The 16033-nt window shown below is 43.2% G+C and overlaps 1 long non-coding RNA gene across 1 annotated transcript in view; it reads right to left on the bottom strand.

Moving 5' to 3' along the window:
* Positions 1–2710: 2710 nt before the first annotated feature.
* LOC142829760 (uncharacterized) overlaps positions 2711–16033 on the bottom strand; it is a 94043-nt gene continuing 80720 nt past the window's right edge. Inside the window, exon 3 of the long non-coding RNA XR_012904505.1 lies at positions 2711–3277. This is a non-coding gene — a long non-coding RNA (uncharacterized LOC142829760). The remainder of the gene's footprint in view (positions 3278–16033) is intronic.

The raw sequence follows: 16033 nt of genomic DNA, 5'->3' as shown, positions 1-16033 counted from the left end.
GCCCAACCCCATTCCTAATGAGAATCTGTTCAAAACGATCTTGCTCCAAGCTGTTGCCATTTCCCAGCGGGCATCAGTTACTTCTGAGCCATTGCATTGTGCGATAGGGTAGCATAGATACTTCAGAGAAGTGCTGCAGATGACCCTTCTTTCTGAAAAAAGGTCAGACTTGTGCTTAGGGCACAAGTAATAGAGAGCTATGGTATTAACATGGGAAGCATCTCCAGTAACAGCTGGTGCAGTTATTTTCTTTCAGAAATGGATGGGCTGTCCTCCTTATCATGGGGAAGTCCAAAGCCAAAGTATATAGTTTTGCCCTGCAATAAGGAAACTTTTGGTTTTTTTCTTTAGAATATTAAAGTTACATTTGTTGGTTAGGCATGTAAAAATCTACAAATTTCCTGACCAGTTCGCACCAACTGTATGCTTAACCCATAAATTATTCCTCATGCATAGTTTACTATGTAAAACTTATCACCAAATACTCATGTGACTCCCTGTGTGTGAAATATAATATAATGCTTTAGGTAGATAGTTGAACAATTAAATACCTTCACTGTGATTCTGAGTAACATCCTCAAGGATTAACTGATACAATGCTTTCCTAAATTGTGATCCTCCCTGCTGGAATGCTGTTACTGGAAATTTTCTCTCAAGTAATTCCCTATAAATCTTCTGAGAAATATATATTTTTAAAATGCCTGGTAAAAAAAATATATGTTTGTAGATGCTGCAGCCTTTTCTCCCCATTTCTTCCTTTGTTTTCCAATAATGCCAACAAATTATCAATTGTTTATTGTCTCCTGTAGGCCAAATTCACCGGCACCATGGGAACAAGACTCCTAAATCAAAATCTCACCACTTCGTAACCAAATCAAATGAGAGTACACCGAATACATTTTTTTTTTTTTTAAGAATAACTTCTTCAGAGTCCAAGTGATTGGGGGCAGATCCTCCGGCAAAACAGCATTACAAATTCACAGAGATTACCTGACCTTACAACCTCAGGATGCACCCATGTTGGCAGTGAGAACTCTCTGCGTCTCAACGTGTTTGTAGAGTTTTACCAATGTATTATAATTACTGTACACTTTCTTTCCCATCTCCAGCACTTGTAACTACATGCATTGTGGCACTGACAGACAAGCCAATCTGTGTATGATCCACAACAGCTTAATAGCAGGCATTACAATTATAATCAAGACAAATGACTTGTGTGTGAATTTTCAAGAAATGTACTAAATTTGCAATCAATTTATTCATTTGAAGTAACAGAAATAACAGATAGATGCTAAATGTATTTGTCTGTTTATCCATATCTTGAAAGAACTTTAGCAATGTAACCAGATTAGCTTGTAAGTGCTAATTCCCTTTCGTGTCTTAATTGCCATAATTATGCATGTGACTGTGTCCAGTTTAAGATCAAAGATGTAAGATATTGCAGGAAACTTATTATGCAATCTGCATTGTCTTCAGCTTAATTTTCTATATTGTAATGGGAGACCAGCTAATTGCTTTCTATGAGTGAATGTAACAAGTTTACCTGTCTATGCATAGGAAAGAGAAAATTAGCTTCAAAACAACAGTCCACAGAGGCTCTGCATTCCTGGAGGAAAGGCTCTTCTATGACAGTCTCTGTGAGGAGGTTTGTCTAACCGGTAGAAGAGCTATGAAAGAGAAGTCTCAGGCCTGATGCTCCAGTCTCTAATCTGCTTAAACTTTGAAGAGGGAAAGTATAAATTGTAAAATGGAGACTTTCCAAATAAATATTTGGAAAATGTATGGAAGGACTCAAACCAGTCTCTACACCTGTTTTCAGAAAGATATTTACAAATCATGAGCCTCACCGTCTCTGCTAGGAAAGTAACCTCTGCACATGTGTATATTGAGCTTTTAACCAATTGTAAGTCTCTTTTTTCTTTCTCCTTTTATTATTAACCCATTAGTTATTTAAGATTGGCATTCTCATGATAATTAGGTAAGATCTTAGACTCATATTGACCTGGGGATAAGCTTCCGTCCTTTGAGGGTATGTCTACACTACAGCGCTATTTTGAATTAACTTAATTCAAAATAGTTAATTTGAATTAAGCTAATTTGAAATAACGCATCTAGACACAAAAACTAATTCAAAATAGCATTTTTCTAACTTGAAATAGAGCATCCACATTGAGTGGACTCTGAATCGAAGGTAAGGCTGGCCAGAACCAGTGCCAAAAGGGCATCAGGGTCGGACTTAGTGTGTGGGGCTGCTGCCTCAGGCTATTTGAGATCTGTGCTTAAAGGGACCCTACACCCCATCCCGGACAGACAGTTTTCAGGTTTCTCTGCTTGCTGGTCTACCTCGATGAGGGACAGCAAAGCATTTGTGTCTCGGAGTGCTCTGCTTGCCCTCACTCGGGACGCCACGGCACTCTGCAACATGGAACCAGACCTGTCCCTGGGCACGCTGGTGAGTCTTGTGGGGTCATTGCCATCAGCCCGGATCACTTGCTGCAGGCTGCCATCCGGGAGGTCCATCGGGGGGGCTGTCAGGATCCAGGAGGCCCTGTGGGAGAGCGTCCACCCCGAGAAGCCCTCAGAGCCACCCTGATCCTCCCCACTGGAGGCTCATGCCCCATTCCTCCTTCACGTCCTTCCACTTGCCCCTCCTAGCCCCTCTTCCTGATGTCAAATAAAATACATATTTTTTCATATACACGAACTGTCTTTATTTAACAAAACTGGGGAGGGGGAATAAAACTCTGGGGAGACTGAGGAAAGGAGGTGGGAGAGGGGAGGAGGAAAACTGGGAGGAGGGAGCTGGAAGAGGGAAGTAAGGGGAACAAGGGAGAGGGGAAGCTCAGAGCTCAGGGGTGGGGTTCTCGTCAGACCACATGTCTCCCAGCATGGCATGTGCATCCCCGGGGGGATGGGGAGGAGGGTGTGGAGGTTGAGGTGTGGGGTGTGTAGGTTGAGGAGGGAGAGGTGGGAGTGGGGGCAGGAGTGGAAAGAGGAACAATAGCCGGAGGGGCAGCAGGCGCTGGGGCAGCATGGCTCAGCACACTCTGCAGCAGGGCCTGCAGGTGTGAGCACATGGCACGGTCCTAAGAAAGCTGTTCCCGGCGGAGCTGTAGGTCCTCCTGCACCCAGGCCTGGATGGTGCGGTGCAGGGCTCACAGGGCCCCCAGGTGCTGGTCCTGGTACCCCTGCCGCGTACTGGTGGTCCGGAGGAGCCCTCGGGTGCGGGAGCATGTCCCAGGAGGGGTGGTGCGCCCTGCACGTGCAGCTGGTGTGGCTGTGGAGAAAGAAGGGAGATTGGTCATTTCTCCCTGGGGACTCAGTGGATGATGCCCTGCACCCCCTGCGAGGTGCAGATGACCATGCCCTGCAGCGTCAGAGCTGACGCACTTGCACAGAGGCCATGGTTGGGATGTCTGGCTCTCCCCGGGAGTGGGAGCTGCCCCAAGACCACACCCATGCCCCTGTGCCGTGGATAGTGCAGCCGAGGCATGGGGAGATGTCCCCTGCCTCTGTGTAGAGGGGGCGTGTGAAGGGAGGACGTCCTGCTGAATCCCACCCCGGGATCGGGAGTGTGTCAGGTCTCTTCACACACACATGTGCCTATTGGGCCATGGCCCTTGGGTGTCACACAGCTGGAGCCACCTGCCCAAGGGTGGCATGGCACGTGCTCACACGTGCACAGGTGGTGTGTGATCCATGGGAGGCATGGCCCATGCATGCGGTCCCTGGTCTCCCTCCCTGTCTCCTCCTCCCCCCCGGTAGGGTACAGTGCTGGACCTGGTATGGCCTCCCCAGACAACCCTGATGACTCCGGTGCCGGGACAGCTGGTGGTGGCCCCTCTGCTGCACCCGGGTCAGGGTCCTCAGCTCCCGGCTCGTTGCCTCCCGGGCTGGGGTGGACCACCCCGCTCCCCAGGATTTGGTTGAGGGCGGGGAAGTAGGGACAGGTGTCAGCCCCTGCTGCGGTGCCACCCCTGGTGGCCCTGGTGTATGCCTGCCGCAACTCTTTAATTTTGAAACCCTGCTCCTAGCCATGGTGCCTTTCCTGGCCATGGTGGCCGCTATGTGGCCATAGGTAGATGGCTGCATTCCTCCGCCAAGTGTAGATATCATGGACATTGGGGGCCTCCCCCCAAACCTCAATGAGGTCCATGATCTCTGCACTAGTCCACGAGGGCGTGTGCTGTCTACGGCCCCTGGCTGGCCTCTGGGTGCTGGGGGACTGGGCAGGGGACAGCTGGTTGCCACTGGATGGTATTGTGTGGCCATTGGATGAGGGGCTGCGGCTGCTGGCAGGCCTGACTCTCGCACGTGCCCAGTGGCCAGACTCTACCCCTTTAAGGGTCCCAGGGCTGGGGGAGAGGTGAAGAGTTTTCCTGGTTGTGCCCAGAGTGGCCACCAGGGGAAACTGGGAAGGGCTGGAGGCCCCCTAATTCGAAATAAGTGTCTACACAGCACTTATTTCAAATTAGCTATTTTGAATTGTGTTATTCCTCGTAGAATGAGGTTTACCAAATTCGAAATAAATGCTCCACTATTTCAAATTTATTTCAAAATAGCAGCTTGGCTGTGTAGATGCTATTGAAGTTAATTCGAAATAATGGCTTCATTTGCAAATTCGAATGCCTACATTAGCCACCCTAGATTGAACTAGGGGGCTAGTGTAGACATACTCTGAGAGTGTTGAACCTCACATATAGTAAATTGAGTTTTCAGTATATTTCACTTATCAGTCTAAAGTAGGCCTGGGCAAAATACAGACCATGAGCCAGATTTGGCTCGCTATGCCATTGGATCCAGCCCACAGAGACAGCGGGGAGCCCCAAGCAGGCTGCCCTGCTTGCCCCACACACTGTACAGAAACACAGCTGCCGGGCACCGTTTCTGTTTCAAAACTAATTCTGGAGGAGAGTGGGTAAACCTTGAGCAGCTGCCCTGCCCCCAGCACAATCCCATTGGCTGGTTTTTGGCCAGAAACTTGCCAATGGGAGATGCCTGTTTGTATAACAAGCAGCCAATAAGAACCATGCCCCCTACCTTCAGCTCAGTTATTCACTCAAGCACATGGCCAGGCAAGCAGACTGGCTGTCTGGGAAACATTTTAAACTCTGCAGCCATTAGCTCTCCAGGCAGGCGGGCTGGTTTGGCTGCTGGCTGGTAAGTCTCCTGGCCAAAGCCTGCATATGGCACCCCAGCCCCTCCTTTCCCCCAACCCTCTGCCCCTTCACTCAGCATACTCAAACCCTCTGCCCACCTCTTGCATCCATACCATACACCCTCTCGGATCTGGCATACCAATTTCTGCCCCAGATCACAATTCCCTCCTACCCTAAGTCACATCCCAAACCCCTGCACTCCAGTCCCCTGCCCTACGTCACAAACTCCCTTCTTCACCCCACTCTCTTACCTCAAGTTGTCTTCTGCGCTCAACCTTCATCCCATTAATATCATTAATATCATTAAAATCATGAAGGTGCGTGGCCCTTGACCACTTTCCAAAATCTTGGAGTGGCCCCCTGTCAAAAATTATTGCCCACCCTTGGTCTAAAACCAAGGACTGAAATGTCAAAAGGGGGACTGGGTTTTCACTTCGTTAGCCAGTTGACAGCACAGGAGTTATTTGTTACTGGCTTGGTGAATTTAATTCCCAAGGCTGGTGTTTATTCTATAATTATCTGTCCTGTTTCTTGCAGCATGCCTGGAGTATGGCATTCACAGCGTGGTCCATCCAGGCACCTGGTCACAAGTGTGAAATAATGTAAAGCCAGTACCAGTAAAATCAAAACTGGACATATGTCCTCTTTGTTTCCATGGTTACCAAAGCATAGTCATAAATTAAATCCTATTCTTCAAAACTGTCTTTTCGAATGCAAAATCACCAGCATTATCTGCCCAACAGATTGCTAGTTATCTCTTCTGCTAGCTCTGGGAAAATCAACTAGGACAGAAATGGAGAGGAAACTACACTGTGAGCGCCTAGGAAAAAATGATGTCTCTTTTTCCTAAAATGGGGGGAAATGCAATGACCTTATTCTTTCTAAATAACCCAGAACCAAAATCTGGTATGTGACATTCTTGAACTTTGGAAGGGTGTGAGTCTGAGTCCAAACATTGTCCCATAGGCCCATCTCTATAGTTTTCTCAAAGTATGGCACTTTGGTCACCTGCTGTGCTTTGCTGCTGTCTCTCTGCATGCCACTATGTTACATTAGCAAAGCGTGAAGCCAAATGAAGGTTACGTTGAACAAGAGGAACATTATTAAACCCTGTGCACTGCTCTGGCTATGTGGCTGAGTTGCTTTCAGAGTAGCACCCTACGTTCCTTGTTCCACTGGTGTTCTTTTCACTAATAGCCCATCTAGGGAATATGGGCCCTCTGACTCCAGTTTCATAGCTGACAATACATGTAGGTTGCAAAACGTGTGTTTTACTGACTGGGAAATTTGGATTACAATATTGACGCTGTTTGGAGAAATAAAACCAGTGTGTGAATAAAACAACTGATTCAAAAGCCCCTGAAATCTGTGTGAGTCCTTTGTGATGGATCTTTTGGGAGGGGATTACAGCTCCCATCAACCCCCTATCTCCTTTTCACTTCCTTTTCCTCTGGCTAGGTAAGGGGAAAAATAGGGAAATGGCAGCCTTAAGCAAGCCCCAAGCTTCAGAGAAGCCTAATCCAGGTTTTCCCAGGGTTGTCTTTCTTTTCAAATCACAGTCCTGGGAATTCTTTAAGAGTGCTCAATACACATTGCCAGCTGTCCGGTTCTATGGGCTCTGCATCATCTTGCATGTCCCAGTTTTTCACACATCAGAGATGGCAGCCCTAGAAAAGCCAGATGGTGAGAGGAATCACCAGGAACTGTATGCACCGCCACATGAAGAACAGGCTGTGGCTGCTGGCCATTATAGCTGACTGCAGGTGTGTGACAGACAGATTTACAGGGAAGCAGCAGCAGATGGGCGGAGAACTAGTGCAGAGGGACTCCAATGAAACAGACCAATTGAGTATGGTCTGGAAATCCACAAGCTCCTATTTTCTTGAAGAGAGTCAGTATTAGAGAGAACAGAGCAGGCACTAGGTCCACATTTGATCAGACTGCCCACAACTGCCCAAACTTTTAGCTGTAACTATTTCAGCCTCTGTACCTAGTGTTGTTATAGTTTTCCCCAATCCTGTCACCCTAGCAAAATACCCTTTCACTTAGCTGTGTGTGTGGGTGGTTACTGGGCTGGCACCCCCAAACCTTGCTGCTAAAACACCTACTGTAATTGCCTCAAAGTTGTAAAGACAATATCTTAACCGCTTAGTGTACTCTGGCATTGAGACACCCGAATAATTACATTTTCCACTGACATCAATGAATAGATAAGTAGTCCCTCAAAGAGTTTCTCTCCTTTTTCCCAATAACAGGCTGTGATGAGGCGTTTGCTCTGCACTGGCCCTTTAAGGGTTAAAACCCAGTCCTGAAAGAGGGCTGGAGTGGTGGAGCCAGCTGCTGAGGTAGAGCCAGCCAATTGGGGCCCAGCTGGGACCGTATATAAATAAGGGCTTCTGGAGCCAGAGAGACTCAGACTCACTCTTGCTTCAACTATGGAGCAGGAGGGACCTAGCTGCTAGGGAAGCTAGTGGCTTCCTGATTTAGAGCAGAGCTGGGGAAAGACAGGCATAGTTGTGGAAGGTCTGGCCAGGCAAGCTCCCAGGCTGGAGGGTCTGAAACAAGGCCGGAAGCTACTAGGGCTGCAGGGAGACAGCAGGTCCACACCCTGTAGCCAATGATGAGTGTCCATTTCAGACTGCAGTTTGCCCCTGAGGCAGGGGCTCGATGAAGACTGGCAGTGGGTCACTGAAGCAAGGTGGGCATAGAGGATTAGGGGTTCCATGACCCTGGACTGTGGGGACACTGCCGCAGGGCAGTACTCAGGGCAGAACACCATGCTCAGGGAGGGATACAGGTCCTAACAGAAGGTGGTGGAGTCAGTAACAGGTAACAGCAGACGTGACACCTGCTGGAAGGGGATGCTCCAGAGCTGAAGAGCTAATTCCTGAGTGACCACAGGAAGTGCCATGGCAGTGAGTCCACGCTGTGTTACACAGGCAAATATCCAGGCTGAACAAATGAGTATTACAGACCATGAAGATTAATGGAAACAGTGCTGGATGACAAGTTAACTGTCTACATATAAAACAATGTAACCATTGTGGAGGAATTATGTAGAGTGGTCCATCGACAATGGTGGATCATACTTGGGAATAAAACTAGGATAATAAAAATATAGGTGGACTGTCAGATAAAATTTCTAAAGGTAAATTAGGGAAAGCCCCATCTCCTGAGTTATCTAAAATTAGGCTACAGTGTACTCAGCATAATATAGGAAATTATTTGTAATTGGCAGAAGTATGCTCTTGAATTTTTTACTTCTCTAATTTCCTTAATACTAGGAAATCCATGTCCAATGAAGTTTAATAACCCAAGATAAGAATTAGAGCTTCCCATGTTCTTGCATTTTCACCATTAAAATTTTTAGTAAGAGAGATGTTCCAACTGAAGATACCATAGCATGTCGCAAAAGTAGGAACCAGAACCAGGTCATTTCTAAAGAAGAAGAATAGAAGAATAATTTTCTTTTCATTTTTGCCATGTTTCACATAAAAATATGTCACGCACACAATGCTGTTCTTTAAAACTGTTTTCCTGTATGCTTTGTAACATACAGTGGAATTTCTGTTCTAATCCTACCATCTCCATGTACCTTTGAGTGACTGAATTGATTAGTCCACTCTGTACAAGATTGTTTGATGTAATAGACTGGGCAGAGGAGAATGAACAAACCACTTGGTGAACTTCCAAGTCTCTATTCAATATAACCTTCCTGAATGTTTACAAAGAAAATCTAACCACGAAAATAAGTTAAGTCTGTGGGTTCACAAAGTACCCAGCTATTCCATAGCTCTTACAGCCTCAAGATGAACCTTTCTTTAACATGCACTCGTGGATAGGGTCATACTACTGAGAGCCTTACTCATTTTATAATACCAAAGAACCCTTTTTACAATCATAGGGGCCATCACACAGATATTAATTTACCTAACTCTATTGAGTATAGAAGTCAAAGGGAGTTGCAGGTGATAAAGACTTCTGAAAATCAGGCCAGTTATTTGGATTTAGGCACCTAACATTAAAGTTTAATTTTTTTTTTTTTTTTGCCTTAACATTGAATGTTATCAATGTGCAATGAAGTGTTTAAGTGTAGGAAACACTAGAAAAGCTACTTTTGTTTTTTTAGTAGTGAACGTTAAAGCTCCAGTAAGGTCAAAATACTATTACAACAATCTGCAGTGCCATGCAGTTTCTAATGCAATATAGTTACAGCAGGTCAGTGATTCCCCTTCTCTGTGTCTTTGTCAACAATTGATCACTTGTCTCATCATTCTAACAGCTACCAAGTATTTCATGGATTCCAACCATCATACCTTTCTTTGCTGGTAGTAATACAAATGGCCTGTGATTATGCAGCAATCTGTCCTGATGAGTGGCTGTCACTATTGAATCTTCAAATCCCAGTCTCAGAAAAAAATAGGAACCACAAGTCCTCCATTTTGTGCATTGTACGACAGCTGCCATATCTTTGAAGTGTCAGTGTATTCTAATTGTCTGCAGCAGGGTATGGCTACAAATTACAAATGAATTTTGGAATACATTGTTTACATTTATCTCCTCCTAAATGTCAACATCATCTGCATTTTGGCTGCCCAGGTAAATGGAATGCTCTGCTTTTTCTCCTTATAAATGTCAACCTGTCTTCTTCTATTAATCCAGCCTTTGTCATCTTTGATTTGGCAGCAGAGCCATATAAACTATGGCTGTTGGATCTCTTCAACCTCCCCTACAGCCTCAATTATTGTCTGCATCTGTGAACGTTGCTGGAAACCGTAATAATATCATTAGCAAAGTCAAAAGTGGCAAGTTTCTAAGCTGAATGCATATTAAACTTTCTGACTCTCTTTCCCTTTCCTCATCACTAAGCCAAGTCACTATTTAGTAATACCACACAAACCAATAGCTGTTTTTAGAACCCATGAATTCTATGTAGGAGATTGATACACATTTAGGCCCCAGTCCTGAAAACTGTCACACGGGCTTAATTTGAAGCACAGGAGTAGCCATGAAATTATTCACATGCACAAATTTTTGCAGGATCAGGACCTAAATTTGCAGTTCAAGTGGTATTAGTTACACATGGCAATTATTTTTTTCTGTTTAGTAGCTATATTGATTTTAAAGTGTTCATGTTATTTTTGCCTTTCCTTTAGGCTAACTCCTGCTGACTTCACTCACCTGACTTTGCTGAGACTAAGGGCATGTCTAGACTACATCCCTCTGTCGAAAGAGGGAAGCAAATGAACCTGATCAAAAGCGCAAATGAAGCGCGGATTTAAATATCCCGCACTTCATTAGCATATTTGTGTCCGATCTCTGTTTCGAAAAAGAGTATTTCGAAAGTGAAACCGCAGTCTAGACGCGGTTCTTTTGAAAAAAAACCTTTTTTGAAAGAACCCGTACTCCTGAAAAAATTAGTAGTATAGATTCGTTCAAAAAAGGATTTTTTTCCGAAAGAGGTTGTTTTCTGTGGTTTCACTTTCGAAATACCCTTTTTCGAAACAGAGATGGGACACAAATATGCTAATGAAGTGCGGGATATTTAAATCCGCACTTCATTTTCACTTTCGATCGGGCTCATTTACATCCCTCTTTAGACAGGGAGATGTAGTCTAGACAAGGCCTAAGTAGAGGAACTGTTACACAATGTACACCGCAGTTGGATACCTGAGCTGGTCCATGTCAGCTGGCTCAGACTGGTGGGGCTTGGGCTACAGGGCTGTAAGACTTCAGCAAAGATATTTGGGCTTAGGCTGCAACTTGAGCTCTGGGACCCCATGAATGGGGCAGGTCCCAAAACCCAGGCTCCAGCTCAAGCCTGAACATCTACACTGCAATTTTACAGCCCTGCAGTCTGAGTCCTCTAGTACTGACCTCATGGGTGTTTAGTTGCAGTATAGACATATCATAGATTTCCTGTGGTTCTAGTGTAAGGGGCAGGCAGAAATAGGGGAGAACACACAGAAGTGTGCACCCAGCATTGTACTGCATAGCTCCACGCTGTTTCCCTGTGTACAGTTGCACCAGGAGTGAGTCAGGGCAAGAGTGTGTCAGGTGAGGGGAGAGGCTTGGGAAAGGACCAGTGGACCTGCCATTCTATGGATCCAATGGCCACTGCTCTCTCCAGAGGCTATTGCAGTTTCAGCACTGTTTTGTGATTGTTCCGTAGCTCAAGAAGGATTCCTTCCCTTTCTCCTACAGCAAACCCCAGCACTTGACGTTCCCTCCATGTGTTGACCTGTATGATAGATTGCACAAGACCACATATTAAAATGAGTTCCATGGAACAGTAGAACAAATACCACAACTTAATACAATTTAACAGTCACCAAAACTGCTGCACATGGCCTTTAGTCATGCTTCAGCCAAATTAATAGACAATGTCTGTGTAGAACTCAAGTAGTTTGATTCCTAGAAAATTGTTCATACTTCAGTATTTAAGGAATCACTTCCACATTAACGCGTTTAGTTTTATATCAGAGTTAACAGCACTCAGCTTTGCTAGCATTAAGTGGGTCAAGTTTTCTATGTAATTAAATCAGGCTAACCCCATGATATTCAGTGGGATTACCATGGAAAGCAAATTTGGCCTATTACGTGCATTTCTTATTACCCAAGAAAAGACAAACAGCAAAATGTTCTGGCTTTAAGCAGAAACATTCATGTTTTTAATGCAGATTTTAATGGCTTCAGCTCAGGTGAATTTAAATTTCATCCAGTCATTGACTAAACTGAGATTATTTTTCTATAGGTCCTATCCAAAGCCAGTTGAAGTCAATGAAAAAGACTCTTATTAGCTACAATGGGCTTTGGCTCCGGCATGAGACATCACTGCAGTTCAGTGTAGTAGCAATTCTCCAAAGTCAGGGGTTGGCAAAAGCCTCTCAGTGAGACAGATCCGGCCTGCCTAGGGTGACTAGGGCATTCAATTAGGAGTCAGGAGATCTTGCAGAATGTTCATCAAATCAGCATTTTCTTTTAGACCGGCTACTGCAATTTATCTCTATGCTCACATTACTAAACAGGGTTCTAATTAGCATCAAGTGTGGTGGCATTTTTAGAATGTGGTTGTTTGTCAAATAGAATTAAGATCTGTTCTTTATACCAAAATATCACCAATGTTTCATTTTAATTAATAACTTTTTTGTCCATTAGTGTAAAAAGAACCCCCTCCTGCAATGTTCTGTACACAAAAGCAAAAGACAGCTGATACAAATAAAGACAATGTTACACACTTTCAATCTGTGTCATAATCTCTCTGGAACATTGGTGGTGAAATGCTTAAAGGAGATCATCAAAAGTATCTATTCACAGGAGGTTAGATAAATAAACAAAAATTTCTGTGCCTAATAATTTTTCCTCATCAATCTTCTCTATGACTGAGATAACATTTTGTGTATGACATTAATGCATTTTGCCCTTGTTATAAGCTGCTATAATACACTTGGATATGAATCTGTTCTATTGTGACTCTCAAAGCCATTTAGATCCCATGAAAATTGCCCTTGTTATAACAACACTTTTTACAATATTCCAGATTAACCCAAAGACACTAATATAGAAAACTATAAGGATCATTGCTGTTTGTAGGCACAATGTCGAAATACCTTTACCTTTTTTTTAATAAAAAGAAGTAAGTCTCAATTTTTTGACTAAATGTTATCAACTCAGACTCATAGGCTATGTCTACACTGCACCCTTTCCTTAAAATAAGCTACATTTCAATAGGAGTTGGAAACATCTCCTGTGAAGATTTTAGCCAAAAATAACTAGAACATATTAAGCACAAAAGATAGACATTACAGCAAAATAGCCAAAGTAATGCCTTACTATTAATGTAATTTGTGTCTAACTCCGATATTGATAAGGCACCTCTGCTCTTCATATCCAATCTTAGAAACTACTTATGCATGTGTATGCTGAAAAGCCCTAGACAAATGTCTATATTTTAATGCGAACATGGGCAGAAAAGAAAGAAGATAAATTTTGAAATAGCACCAAATTTCGAAATAAGCTGTCTCACTATTCTGAAATGCCCCCTTAACCCTCGTAGAATGAGGGTTACCAGGACGTTGGAATAAGCTGCCCGTTATTTCAAAATGTAGTTCGAAATAATCGGCTTCTTCAATAGACACGGAATAGCTCCTCAGTGTAGCCATAGCCTTAGAAATAGTGTCAAAACCAAAAATCATAAACATCACTTCAAGGACCAAGTGTAAGAGTGACCACAATGTATTTCAAAATAGCAGGCACGTTTAAAGACGTGGAATAGCTATTTCGGGATACCTCCGGTCTAGACATCCCCTTAATATATGTTCATCTGCAGATCACAAAACATTTTATCATTAGCATTATTAGCCTAGTCAGGTAAAGGGTAGAAATAGTGGAGAATAGGTAAGCACTTTTTGAAAGAAATTAAAACGTTTTTATTTCATTTGAAATTTTTATTCTGTGGCCAAAGTTTTCTGAACATTTTTTTTAAATTGAGGAATTTCATTGGGGGGAGGGGGAGCCCATATGCTCTCTACTTGTTTCTCCTTTTTCCATAGGAAAATGAGAAAGATTTGAAAAAAGAAAATGAAAGGAAATAACACACTTTCATGTCTCTCCCCCTTTCATCAATGGAAAAACTTAAATGGAGAAAGTTTTGTGTTCTTTTACATTTCTCTTACATTTTACCATTGAAAGGGGGAGGAAAAAACTACAAGTGAGATTTGTTTTCCCACAAAAAACAAGAAGCTTCAAAAAATGTGAAATTTTCTTGCAAAATTGTCCGTTACGTCAACAAGCCATTTTTTGTTTTAAAAAAATTCAACGGCTCTAGAACAGATATTTGAAGCAAATTATAGCTAAGGTACTAGGGTCTAGTCTAGTGGACAAGGTACAGCATGATTCTGCCATCCTTGTTCAATGTTACTTCAGTGGGGTTACTTGAGGACTAAGGCACTACTCAATGTGAAAATGGTGGATAAGATTCTATTCTCTGCTCTGCTGCAAAGCAGAGTAACTAACTTTGGTAAAACACATACACTCTGCACCTTGTTTACCGCATTCTGAAAAAATAGCTGCCAAGGACCATTCTGGCATGGGAGAATCCTGGTTTACCAGGGCTCACCAGCCACATTCCAAATCCCAATGGCCAAGGCAGGTTGGTGGAGGAGCTACGATAGTAGTTCTATGCTATAGAAGGATTCCCTTATACAAAGGGAAACCCATCATGCTCAGAGCTATGAAGTTGCTCCAGTAGAGCAGCACAAAGCAGACCCAATACGCCAGTCAGAGACTACATCATCGAGTTCCTTGAGAACTATTAGCTGTACAATGATTTAAACACACCAAGAACTTAAAGATAGTACTGGTTCCACCTCCTAGGTAATATGGGCAGCTAGTTGGGTATTTGAGGTGCTAAAATTCAAAGGTCCTAGCTTGATAGCCTAGTTTATGAAAACTTTAAGGAAGGTCTTTTGAAAACTGAGAAATCTTTTGAGTGAGATGCTGTTTCTCTTCATCTTTGTGTTATTATTGACCTCTCTTCTGAAACTCTGCCAAAAGCTACTATAAAATTAGTATTGGTCTTGCCTCAACGTAGGGACTCAGGACTCAGCCAGCAATACTGAAGTTAGTTAAATTTAGTTTGAGTTTATGCTAAGCACAGTGCATGCAATAACTCAGGTACAATTAGGGTAGATGAGTTTTTTAAAATCAAATTATCTGTGGGGCACAGATTAATTCACTGACTGATTATTTATATGTTGAATCACCTACTTTACACATTTTACAAAATAAAAGCTACAGATTTACGTGAATGCACCTACTATGTTGGGGCGGATTTTTGAGGGCTCAGTTTCATAGGAAAATCTGAGTCTTGGAAACATTTGACTTAAGAACATATGAGCAGACATACTGGGTCAGACCAAAGGTCCAGTAAGCCCAGTATTCTATCTTCCAACAGTAGCCAATGCCAGATGCCCAGGGGGAGTGAGGCATCAACAGATAATCATCATGTGATCCCTCTCCTGTTATCCATTTCCAGCCTCTGACAGACAGAGGCTAGGGACACCATTCCTACCCATTCTGGCTTATAGCCACTGATGGACCTAACCTCCACAAATGTATCTAGTTCTTTTTTGAACCCTGTTAAATTACGGGTCTTCACAACATTCTCTGGCAAGGAGTTCCACAGACTGATTGTGCACTGCATGAAGAAAAACTTTCTGTTGTTCGTTTTAAACATGCTACCTATTAATTTCATTTGGTGGCTCTTAGTTCTTACATTATGGGAACAATTCAATAATTTTTCCTATTCACTGTTTCCACATCAGTCATGATTTTATAGACCTTTATCATACTTCCCCCCTCCTTAGTCTCCTCTTTTCTAAGATGAAAAGTCCCAGTCTCTTTAATCTCTCTTCGTACAGGACCTGTTCTAAACCCCTAATCATTTTTATTGCCCTTTTCTGAACCTTTTCCAATGCCAGTATATACTTTTTGAGAGGAGGTAACCACATCTGTAGGCAGTATTCAAGATGTGGGCATATCATGGTTTTATATAGAGGCAATAAGATATTTTCTTTCTTATTCTCTATACCCGTTTTTAACGATTCCTAACAGTTTGCTTTTTTGACTGCCGCTACACTGAATGGATGTTTTCAGAGAACTATCCGCAATGACTCCAAGATCTCTCTTGAGTTGTTGTAGCTAAATTAGTCCCCATCATATTGTATGTATATTTGGGATTATTTTTTCTAATGTGCATTACTTTACATTTATCAATTTTAAATTCCATTTGCCATTTTACTGCCCAATCACTTAGTTTTGTGAGATCTTTTTGAAGCTCTTCACTGTCTGCTTTGGTCTTAACAATCTTGAGC

This window comes from Pelodiscus sinensis, chromosome 6 (assembly GCF_049634645.1).
Source record: "Pelodiscus sinensis isolate JC-2024 chromosome 6, ASM4963464v1, whole genome shotgun sequence".
Taxonomy (NCBI): domain Eukaryota; kingdom Metazoa; phylum Chordata; order Testudines; family Trionychidae; genus Pelodiscus; species Pelodiscus sinensis.
The sequence above is the reverse complement of the archived record's forward strand: the minus strand, read 5'-3'. Positions and strand labels throughout refer to the sequence as shown.